The sequence below is a fragment of the Rhopalosiphum padi genome, chromosome 3 (assembly GCF_020882245.1).
Source record: "Rhopalosiphum padi isolate XX-2018 chromosome 3, ASM2088224v1, whole genome shotgun sequence".
Classification (NCBI taxonomy): Eukaryota; Metazoa; Arthropoda; class Insecta; order Hemiptera; family Aphididae; genus Rhopalosiphum; species Rhopalosiphum padi.
Genome location: NC_083599.1, coordinates 18,354,365 through 18,366,895, shown reverse-complemented (window position 1 = coordinate 18,366,895; position 12,531 = coordinate 18,354,365). Strand labels below are relative to the sequence as shown.

At 28.1% G+C, this 12,531-nt stretch overlaps 1 pseudogene; it reads right to left on the bottom strand.

Moving 5' to 3' along the window:
- Positions 1–11,334: 11,334 nt before the first annotated feature.
- LOC132924058 (uncharacterized) lies at positions 11,335–11,858 on the bottom strand (annotated as a pseudogene).
- Positions 11,859–12,531: the final 673 nt, after the last annotated feature.

Below are 12,531 nucleotides of genomic sequence, written 5' to 3'. Positions count from 1 at the left end.
TTTGCGTGTATTTTATTATTGTTTTGGGCGCCCGCATATTGTAATATTTGATATATATATATATTATACCAAACGGTCACCGACCGTAATATCATAATAATACTTATAATCTTATACTTTTGTATACTTGTGTGGGTAACCCCTCCCGCTCCCGTCCACAATCACATTTCGCGAGTCGTTGTCGACAACCACCGTAATCGTAGGATCGGCAACGGCGAAAACAAATTCTTTCCATTAATTGCATAATATCTAATATATGTTTTTTACATTTTTGTTTCTAATACAACATGTAAAAATATTATGTCATCCACCAAAATTACATCTTTAATTTTCATTTATTACAGATCCTCTTAAGTCTCCAGGAGATTATTGTTCTGATATTATCAGTGAGAAAAAAAATAAATATATATTTTATAAATTTTAGATATGTGAAATTTTCTGATATAATAAATACTAAGTCGTATGTCTTATATAATATTATATAACATAAATGATATGAATAGATTTGAGGAACATCTATAAGAAAATAATTTGATATTAATCTAAAAACTTTTAAAACACTATTTTACTTGTTTTGAGATTTTTAAGTTTCCATAGTTAACTAATTTAATAAATAATTTTTATCATAACTTTATTATTATTATACTAAACTATTATATTATAAATTAATTTAATATTTTTTAAGAATTGTAACGGAAGCACATACTTTGCTTATCGAAAGTGCTTTGATTTTACAAAATAAACTTGATTTAGTTTTCGATGAAATACATTCAATTTTTTCAATTTAAAATTACAAAAATTACATTTATGAATTTTATTTAGATACTCTTAAAGCGTTTTAAGAATATATTTTTGTAAAAAGTGATTGACAATTCTTTTTAAATATTAATATTTATCAAAAATCGGAGCATTGTATTTAAAAAGAAAATACCTAATTATAGCTTCAGATTCAGATAAAGGATGTTTACGTAAGATTACAATATTTTAAATTACATTTTATGTTAAATATCAACTATTCATTTTTAAGAATTTCATTTATTTATTTTTTTATATTTAATTTTTAACAATTATTGACAACTACATTTTTCGTAACTTTCGGTCTCAATGATTATACAGACAATCATAGCCTACGCCATTTCTTTTTATGACTTCTTAACCCTTATCGTTAATAAATATCTAATTACAGCGGCCTCGTATCAATTATCACTATATGACTATAAAATATGTTGTTTTTTTTTCCATTTTCCCTCCCATTATAACACCGCTATTTCTCTATTTTAACATAAACCAACGACATACATTTAACCAGTATGCCAAACTTTCACTTATTTCCGATACAAATTTTTACCATCAATAATTAAAACCATTCTACAGCATCTTTTCAGCTACAAAAGAAATTAAGACGTCAATGGAATTATTCCACAAATGGAAATTAAAAATAAATTCGAAAAAATCAGTAGCAATCGTTTTAAACCACCCTAGAGCATTTCCTGATTTCAAATCCTAAATAAACCAGACACCTAATACCATGGCAACCAAATACCTAGGTAAAAATATGACCTAGACTTTAAATTCAATAACCATGCCATAAACCTAATAAAACTTCTGAAATAAGGGGTATACTGTAACCGGAGGTTAATCACTGCAATCTGATACCCACTGCGGCCAAAATTACACGCCCTCAACTGTGTAACATGTAACAACTGTTATCACTGTTAGGTACGTTGTACGTAAACGAAATAAGTCAATGTAAAATTTAAATACAGCTGGTCACACCCGAGCTCCTGCATCCATGGTCACCTGCATCTGCTGATCGGCTCGCTTACTTAAGCCCGGCCTTAGCGGTAGAGATGGCTTACTCAGCCCTCATTACTATTTATAAATAATTAATTTCATATGTAAAATATAATATGACGGAATACTATTATAAATATAAGTTAGTAAATAAAGGTAAATAAGGCAGTAGGCCGCCACTGACCTTACTGTCTCAACATCCACGCCCTCGGTTGGGGAAGCGCATACCGAATTATAACAAGAGATGTCCGACACTCGATTGGGCACTCATATACGATCATCATTCATCAGTAATATTTTGAAAATGATACATTATCCAGGAAAAACTTATACAAATATTATGAAAAAATACAAGTTTCTAATATTATTTTTTGAATTTTATAATATATTAACTAAATCCAATTTTTACCAGAAATCGCTCTCAAAGTCGTATATCAAAGTATTTGTTCTATTTTAGAATATATACACATTTTCTAGAATTAAATATATTCCCTAGTATCCACTTTATACTTTTAACTGTCAATCATTATAAAAATGCAACTTGAATAAATAAAATAATCTTAATATGTCTGTAATTAAAATTAACCATAATAACTAATTTATATAAACTTGTAATAATTATTAAATATTTTATTGATATTATATAGCTAAATTTATCAAGAGTAAGGCCACAAATTTGCTTATTATTATCGTCATTAGTAAACCTATTGTTTAATAATAAATATTTAATGATAATAGATTTATTAATATATATTGTATAATCCGTTTAACTTTAAAAATATAGTATAGAATTTTTGTATTTTTTAAGATAAAATGTTCTCAACTGTGTAACAACTGTTATCCCTGTTAGGTACGTAAACGAAATAAGTCAATGTAAAATTTAAATACAGCTGGTCACGCCCGAGAATCATTACCTGCATCTACTGATTGTCTTGCCTTAGCTAATAGTAGATAATGAGAAATAATGACTTACCATGGCCATATTCATATTATACAAAAAGATCAAAAACATTTTTTGTTATTCGTTTGAATAGTGTAATTTTGTTTAAATAAATACATAAATGCCTTATACAATTTCATCATACCTAAATCGAGTATGATTGATATTTTTTATGAATATCATTTGAGTAGTTAAAATATTTTTAAAATTATATCATCTCAACAAAAAACTTGTTTGAAAGATGAAAGAATGAAGATTTTAATAACGTTAATCAACTTTAAAATATACCATCTATATTTAATTTCTTACCAGAAATCGCTTTCATAGTTGAGTATCAAAATATTTTTTCTTGTTTTAAGTGTTATTGTATATATTTGTACCCCAAAAAATTAGATAATTGTAAATATATAATTCGTTCTACTTAAAATCTACAAAAATCGATAACACACACAAAAAAGACAATTTTTTTTTATTGTAGAATTTTAATAACTATTAAACAATAAATATATTTTTTTTAAATTATTATATTTATCAAATATTTATGTTTATAAATTAACAGATTTGACGAGTAAGTTTACTAATATAGTATTTTTTTTTTTTTTTATTAAGGCCTTTGAGACCATCTTGCCCATTCTTCTTTGTTCTCCGCTACCTCCTTCCAATCCATGTGATCATATTCCACTCCACCAGCACTTAGGAAATCTTTTTTAATTCCATCTTCCCAGCGTAGCCTTGGTCTACCCAGTGGTCTTTTTCTCTTTGGGTTTTCTTGGAGTACTCTTTGAACCATTGAATCTTGCTTCCTAACTGCGTGTCCTGCCCATTCCTACTTACTCCGTTTGATCTCGTTTATTATATTTGGTCTATTGAAAAGCTCCGTCAGTTCTTGATTATGCCTTTTTCTCCATCCTTGAAAATCTTGATCATATATAGGTCCATATATTTTGCGAAGTACCTTCCTCTCAAAAACCACTAATCTGTCCTCCTCAGTCTTTCGTAACGTCCAACATTGTGAACCATACATGACTATTGGTCGTATGATTGTCAAGTACAGCTGAGTTTTAACCTCTTTTGACAGGACTTTCGAGCTTAGTAGTTTGCCTAGTGCATAGAAGTATTTATTTCCCATTTTTATTCTTTGTTGAATTACAATTTGACATTCATTCTTCTGCGTTACAATCTTGCCCAGGTATTTGAAATCTTCCACTCTTTTGAACTCGTACTGACCAACTGTTATGGTTTCGGTTTCCTGAAGGTTATCTAGTATTCCCTACTAACTTTTATGTACTGTGTTTTCTCTATGTTGAGATGTAGCCCTACCTTCTTTGCCGATTCTATTAACCTGCTGCATAAATCTACCACTTTTTGTTCCTCTTCTCCTAGCAAGACTATTGGGAATCGACACCGCCGCGCGGTAGATTAAAAATGGCGGACGGAACTGGGCATGTAGTCCATCCAGCGCGGTGGCAACAAGCTGTAGTTCAGCGGACTCAGGGTCGTATAAAGCAGTTAAAGCACAAGACAGAGTATTGAATGTCTCAAATCAAAATATATCTTACAATTAAATAATTAAATATAATAATACCATCATTGGTTATAAATTCTAGTATTTATAATCAATTATACTATTAATAATATTATTAGTATTATAAGATGGGTACCATTAAAATTTCGTAAAATGGTAATCCATCAAGTTTTATTTTAATATTTTGACGTTATATTATACGCATATAATACCAATTGAAAATTAAATTCTCATCAATGAGGCCTAATACAAATTTAGCGTAAAATAGTTAAAAATAAACTATTATCGTCATACACTTTGGATATTATTCTATTATATAAAAATAGATATCATTATACAATTTTATTATACTATTTTACAAGTCTATGTTTATTGTCAATTAGTTGGTTGTTTTCATTTTTCATTTTGTTTTTCATTAAAAACTTTTGTCAGTACTATATTTTAAGTACTTATATCATAGATTCATAATATAAATTACTGTATCTATGCTTAAAATTAAAATGGACACAATTACTCTTTAAACTCACAATTACGTTTATACATTCACAGTTCCTAAAAGTAAGTTCATAATATTACCTTTAGTATATGCTATTTTACATATTATAAAAATTTATGTATTTCAATTATATAGTTATATTTTATTTAATATTGTCCAGTCGACACAGATATATACCTAAATATAATTACTTGCACAACATTTTTTAAAGATAAAACCTAATGTGTATAAACTATGAAAGATAGATATGTACCTACTTATAATATAAACGTGGGTTACACTTAGTGAAGACTGTTCATGTCAATGACTTAACACTTTACAAGTATATTTTTGTACAAAATCTTATGAATTAAATAACTGTATTTTTTGTTATATAATTTAACATAAAATATCGAATTATATTGTATATTACCTAATATTTTAATTATATAAATTATTTTATTTTTAACACTCATTAACTAATTACGTTTGTTCATTCACAGAAATTGAAGGTAAGCTCTTAATATTACCTTTAGTATGCATTTTTACATATTGTAACAATTTATAAAAAATTATTTACCTATTTCAATTATATAGTTATATTTAATTTAATATTGTTCAGTTGATACTTAAAGAATAAGTTATAAGTTTATAACCACAAATATTGAAAAAAAAAATAATAATTTAATTTATTCATACTGTGAATATAGATTAAATGTATTAGAATACATGACTATGTAATTCTGAAAATATTAATTTGATTTAATATATTGTTTATTATTTTTAGAATGCATAAGTACAATTTACGATTTATTTTATATTAAATATTTTTCAACTTTACGAGCAATGATGTGAAATTTTTTTTTATTATTTTTAATGAATCATATTATGGATCTTTTGAAATTTGTTTTAAATTAGCTATTGTTAAAATAGGAACATTATCTAAAGAATATTTATATACATAATGGGTACAATATGTATTACTATATTAGTTTACTATATACCGTACTATAGTTGATGGGCAACCATACTATCTTAAATCACGATTGACATACGTTCATAGATAATACAATTTTAATGAAAATCGACTGCAGTCATTAACAGTTCGCATATAATGAAAGCATTCTTTCACACCAATGCTTAAGAAAGATCGTATGGTATCTTTCACAATTATTATAAAATAATAATCAAATCAATTTTCAACAGAATCGATACGTAAATCATTTTTTTGGCGTAAGTATAACATAATTAGTTTACTAATTTCTTATACAAATTTCAAATTTAATACAACTTAACTACCTATTATATACTACTGAAAATTAATAACTGTATGTAACCATATACAGTGTCAGACATTTTATAATATTATGTTTAAATTGTTTCTCACAAATTTACAAATTTCAGTTTTACCCTCATTTTTTTAAACTATTTTGAGCTAAAAATGCGGTGTTTACTAGTTATAGACTAAAAATGGTTTTGTTATTATTATCTTTGAATACATTTTTACTTTATAAAATCCTTCAAAAATATTACATAAAATTATCCATGCATTATCGATAGTAAAAAAAATGTATTACCTTTGTTAATTTAATTATAGGTTATTATAAAATGCAAACATTTTAGGTACCTATACAATAAATATCGGAATAATATTAAAATCGAATTAAATATTTTAAAGAAAAAAAATACAGTTGTATTAGCAATTGTAAAAGCATGAAAATGGATAATACCCAGCGGAAAGCATAGTATACTACTTTTGGAAAAATTATTATTAACCTTGCCATTTACACAAAGCAGTCACTGAATTACCTCACTTAACTAGGTTAAAATAAAATGTCTGAGCCAGTCATCTTAATCTAATATTCAATTTAAAATCAAATAGATTCTATTAGACTTTTATAGGACAATTATTAATTCTTTTGTATTTTTTAGCAATATCATACAACAATATCGTGATAGTATTTAATTACGGTAAAAAATAATAATTATATCATTTTATACTTTTATAGTGCATAATATAATTTTGTTAAATACAATCGTACTTACAACTTTAAATCCTAAGCAACAATTTGCTGAATCATAGCAAAACAGTTAATTAAATTTATTTTAATTTAATTTATTAGAGAATAAAGCTGAATGGAGGACAGGTAATTATAAAAAATTTAAATTAAAGTAATAATAACCTTATGTTTACTATTTTTAGTATAATGGTGAATTGATAACATTAGAAATAAAAAAAATATTTAGTTCTAAGCAGTAGGTACATTTATTAAAGTATATTTTCTTTGTTACAGATATCTATAAGGAGATCGTTGATGCATTTTCAGGTAAGTTTTATTTTAATATAATTTTTTCAAGATTATTTTTTAAAATAATATAGAAAATATATTTTAATATAACTCAAGTGAAATGTTTATAATTTTATAATTGAGGTTTATTGATCATAACATGGGTTGTGTATTGTGTTCTACTACATTTTGATAATCAGTACTGCATTATATAAAATTTAAGGTCTTACATCGATTTTCCTAATATTGGAAAAGTTAATTAATTAAAACTATAAATAAAACACACATTCACCTCGTAAATATATAATATAATATAAATATATATTATATATAATCACTATATTGTAGTGTAGTTCATAAACAAAAAATTGACGTCTATTTTATTGAACATAATAATATTTTTAATAACAAATATTTAATCTAAAAAAAAAATTAAAAATGGAATATAAATAAATGTAATTTCACTATTCAAAGTACGTACCTAATTATTATATATGATGCTTTGTTTTAGATTTTCAAACGATGTACTATGATTATCTCAATGATCATTTAAAAAAAAAGAAGGATGGTACGTATTCGTTTGAAAAATAATTGATAATTTTTATTTGTTTACTATTAAATAAAAAAATAATGGTACAATATATCTGTTTATTAATATTAATTTAAAACTGCCTATAATAAATAATTAATAATTAATAATCTCTATGGAAGTATATATAATTATTGTTTTTACGTAAAGTTGGTATATCGTAAATATAATATATTATATGACAAAATATTAATTTGAATTTTCTTAAAAAGTACCCAATGTAATTTTAGTGAAATTTAAGTTTCTGTGACAAGCATGTGATTTAGAAACTCGCCGGAAAAATGTTTCAAAATTATGTTTTTCATAATTGAATAGAAAACTATAAGATATACTTAATGCTTTCAACATTAAAAAAATAAGGTCTACTCAAATCTTATTGGTTAATTTCTAAGTTATTTTTAGCTCAATAACTAAAACATATTAATAATTATAGAGGCTATAAAATTTAATCTTGTTTTTTTATTATTATTTGCAGTAGCAAAAGATTTAGGTATTAGAGAATGGTGTAAAGTTCGATGCAAACCCACCGAACAGTTATTTAAAACATTTAAAATAAAAGAATATAATGTTTTACCACAGAAAATTGTCAATAACTAGTTATATTGTAATTGTATTAATCTATTACCTTTTATTGTATTTTAAAATATATAACATTAAGAAAAAAATTAGTGAATTCAATCCTAGTGTGTATTAAGTATGCTTCAATTATAATAAATGGTTAAAATAAATTATACATTTACTATGAGTATTCAATTCAAATATAATATAATATTTAGAATAGGAATTAAACAATTTTTATAACCATTCATTTATTAAAATAGCTTGTTTTAATTTAAAAAATATAGATTATACACATGTCTTATAACATAACTCGTTTTTTATAAACTTTTAAATAAACTTATACAAAATTAAATGATTAAAATAATACGTCCTTAAAAATAAAAATAAATCCTAGAAACCCACTGGTGTGTAGTAATGGGTATTCAACAACTTTGTTTCTGTAGTGTTAAAATTAAAGTTTTTTGAATAATAATAAAAGAACTGTTTATATATTATAGCCTATTTGATGTGACGTTTATCGGTTCGTTATAATATCTCCACTCTACACATCGTTAGATATAATACTCTACTCTTACAATATTATAAAATATAATATAGCCAACCGTAAAACGATTTTTAAATAGTAATATTATTGTCTTGTGCTTTATAAATAAATATCTTTAAATTAATATCAGTGTTTATAAACGTGAAAAAATACTTTACACTAATATCTATAATATTGTGTATCAACGTATTTCCTTTTAATATCACCAATTAGCAGCTGCATGCAGTTGTATCGCCATTAATGCTAAAGTGTTATAAATCGAATACCCAAGTATGATAATATTGATATAATAATATTATGTTAATAAAATATAAAATATAGACATAGAGTATATTATTTGTTCGAACGCGGTCATGTTTCCCGCGACATGAGCAACCTAACCTAACCTAACCGGTTCCCCCAAGGTGGTGTGACTGTGAGACGAAAGTTCGCGAAGTTGTCAACGCCGCCGCTTCGTTACGCGTCGCAGCCAACACTACTTACCGGTTGATCGTCGCTTTTCACTTTTTTTCCGGCGTTCGGACTTTGCGGAACCTTTTCCGCCCGTCCGTATTCGTCGTGCCTATTGCACAGTGCAGGGTGCGCCTTTTATTTGTGTCACATATCATACAAACCGTGTGGTTTGAGTGCCGGTGGCCCATCGTCATAGATATAATATACGTGAACAGTTATATACGCGCGTAACCCGACGGCAATATTGTACGTCTCTCGCCGTAATCTGTCGGAGTGCCGCCGACGTCCTTACACGTGAAGTCGCTGTCGCATTAGCAGCGTGTAGGACCGCGGTAACAACTCAGCCGCAGTCACCGTTTGTTATATATTTGTTTATAAGAAATATAATTAAATTGATGTATTTCTACTTTGAACATTATACTATTGACTATAAATACTTAGTATTTTATTAATTAGTATTAATTAATTTATTGATTATACTAATGACAGAAAATGGCGTCGGGAAAGTGGCGTCCCCATCGCCCAGGGCACTTTTGTTTAGTTCTCTGCAGTAGCCCTACCCTGATCTTAATTGGTTGGGGTAGTCTGGTCCTCCAGGTCGGGGGTTGGTTGAGCGTAGGGTTAACAACCCTACCCCGTAAAAAGTATACTGTTATGATACCATCACTAAATCAGCCTCGGACACAGAGAAACGGATTACAGACTGGACACGGAAAACGGACAACGGAGTTTAAGATAGCGACCTGGAATGTAATGAGTCTTTTTAGAACTGGAGCGTGTCAAAATCTAGTGGAAGTATTAGATGTATATAAAATCAAAGTAGCAGGTATTAAAGAAGTAAGGTGGGCTGGAAAAGGACAGCTAAAAGTAGGAAAGTATATTATATACTTTTCAGGAATGGAAGAGAGACACCAGTTTGGGTGTGGATTTACCGTACACGAAACCATAGAACCGCACATAAAGGAATTCAACCCTATATCAAAGAGATTAGCGGTATTAAGAATTGACACTAAAACTATAAATATTGCCTTGATATGCACATATGCACCAACGGAAGCAGCTGATGAGGATATAAAGGACACCTTCTATGAGGACCTGATCCAAGTATATGACAAATTGCCAGGGAATGCAATTAAGATAGTACTGGGCGACTTCAACGCTAAATGTGGAAGAGAAATTCAGTTTTCCCATACGTTAGGGAAAGAAAGTCTTCATGATATAAGCAATGGGAATGGGCTTAGGCTAATATCATTCGCAACAGGAAAATATATGATGATAAGTAGCACAATGTTCCCACATAAAAAAATTTGGATAAACCTTGAGTCCAGTAGAACACCAGTCCTAACTGTTGACTGAGGCTTAGTCCACTATTTAGATGACCATTTTTGTCAATAAAAGTACAAAAAGCATTATCTTTCCTATAATAGTATACACAATTATGATTAAATAAGCCAAATGAATATAAGAAAATAATTTTCTTAGGTACCTTAAGCTTTGTGTTGTTTGGCATCCCTTTCTCTTACAACGTAAAATTCTCCTTTCCTTACCTCTCTCCTTGCGTAGTTATAAATTCATACCTTTCCACACTTAATACATTCGGCATTTTCATTATTTGCCACAAGATTTTTTCTAATTAATATACAACATGAAAATTATATATCACTATATCAGTTATCATAATATGATAAGATAACATAATACGTATGGTTAAAAAAATTTATGAACATTTTTACCATTGGTTATAATATGATAAGAGAACTTATTAAAATAAAATAATTTGTATCTAAATTAAAATGGTGTGCCGTGGTACGCCATGGTGTGCATGGTGTGCATGGTGTGCCATGATGTGTATGGTAGCATGGTGTGCATGGTGTGCATGGTGCGCCATATGATAAAAATAAATTAATAAATTAAATTAATTTATGTTAACAAGTGTAAATGGATATGGTGTGCGCCGGGCTATGGTGCACTATGAAGGTGTGTGGAGGGTGAGCCGGGTGCGTGGGCTGAGGTGTGCATGGTGTGCAGGGGTGAGCAGGGTGTGCATAGTGTGCATGGTGCGCCGGGGTGTGCATGGTGTGCAATGGTGTGCAATGATGTGCATGGTGTGCATGGTGTGCCATGATGTGCATGGTGTGGACCTAGAACCGGCTTTTTCATCCTACTTATAATATAACCCAATACAACCTCTCATTTAATAATATCATGCAAAGTTTGCTTGTCCCGCTTTTCGACAACAAAATATCGTCCCTCACTATCGTCGCATAACCCAAACACCCAAGGACCATCCATTCGTTTACCATAATTTCTTTTTCCATTTTCAAGAGGGTCTTCATTTTCGTCTTCGATGTTTTCACTCGGCAAATCTGCAAGTCGATATCGACCTGTAACAACATAATGATGACTTATAATATTTTATAATTAATATTCAATATAAAATTGTATTTTATTATTATAAAATATAAATTACCTTTATGATTATTTCTGGATCCTCTTAACAAACATTCGTCGACTTGTATAATAATATTAGGTCCTCCAAATTTATTACGTTTTTCGAACATTTTCACTGGTATATCCCGACACAAATTCATCCAGTCACATACGGTGTTGGACGATCTCCCAGTTAATGTCATAATTGTTTTATTGGATAAACCTTGAGTCCAGTAGAACACCAGTCCTAACTGTTGACTGAGGCTTAGTCCACTATTTAGACGACCATTTTTGTCAATAAAAGTCCAAAAAGCATTATCTTTCCTATAATAGTATACACAATTATGATTAAATAAGCCAAATGAATATAAGAAAATAATTTTCTTAGGTACCTTAAGCTTTGTGTTGTTTGGCATCCCTTTCTCTTACAACGTAAAATTCTCCTTTCCTTACCTCTCTCCTTGCGTAGGTATAAATTCATACCTTTCCACACTTAATACATTCGGCATTTTCATTATTTGCCACAAGATTTTTTCTAATTAAAAAATTTGTGGTTGATTCGTCACTACTAATAATTAAATAAAAATCTTTTGCCAACATATTGAATGTGTAAAATATAAATTGTGTCGCGCAATAAATGACGTACTGAGCTATTGAGCCCATACTTTAACAAAATGTCGAAGTATTATTATCTGTGTATAAGGCAATAAAGATAAAGTATTTCAAGTTTAAAATTTTAGGTTTAATTGAAAAAACTAGAACAGGTTTCATTTACTTACTAGAACTAAAATAAATAATATATACATATTTTAATATTTTAATGAAATTTCATATCTTTTTGTACACTTAAATTGGTAAACTCATGACCTAAACACACAAAAAGTATTCAATGTCTGGATAAATTTCAACAAAATATTTAACAAACATAGTTC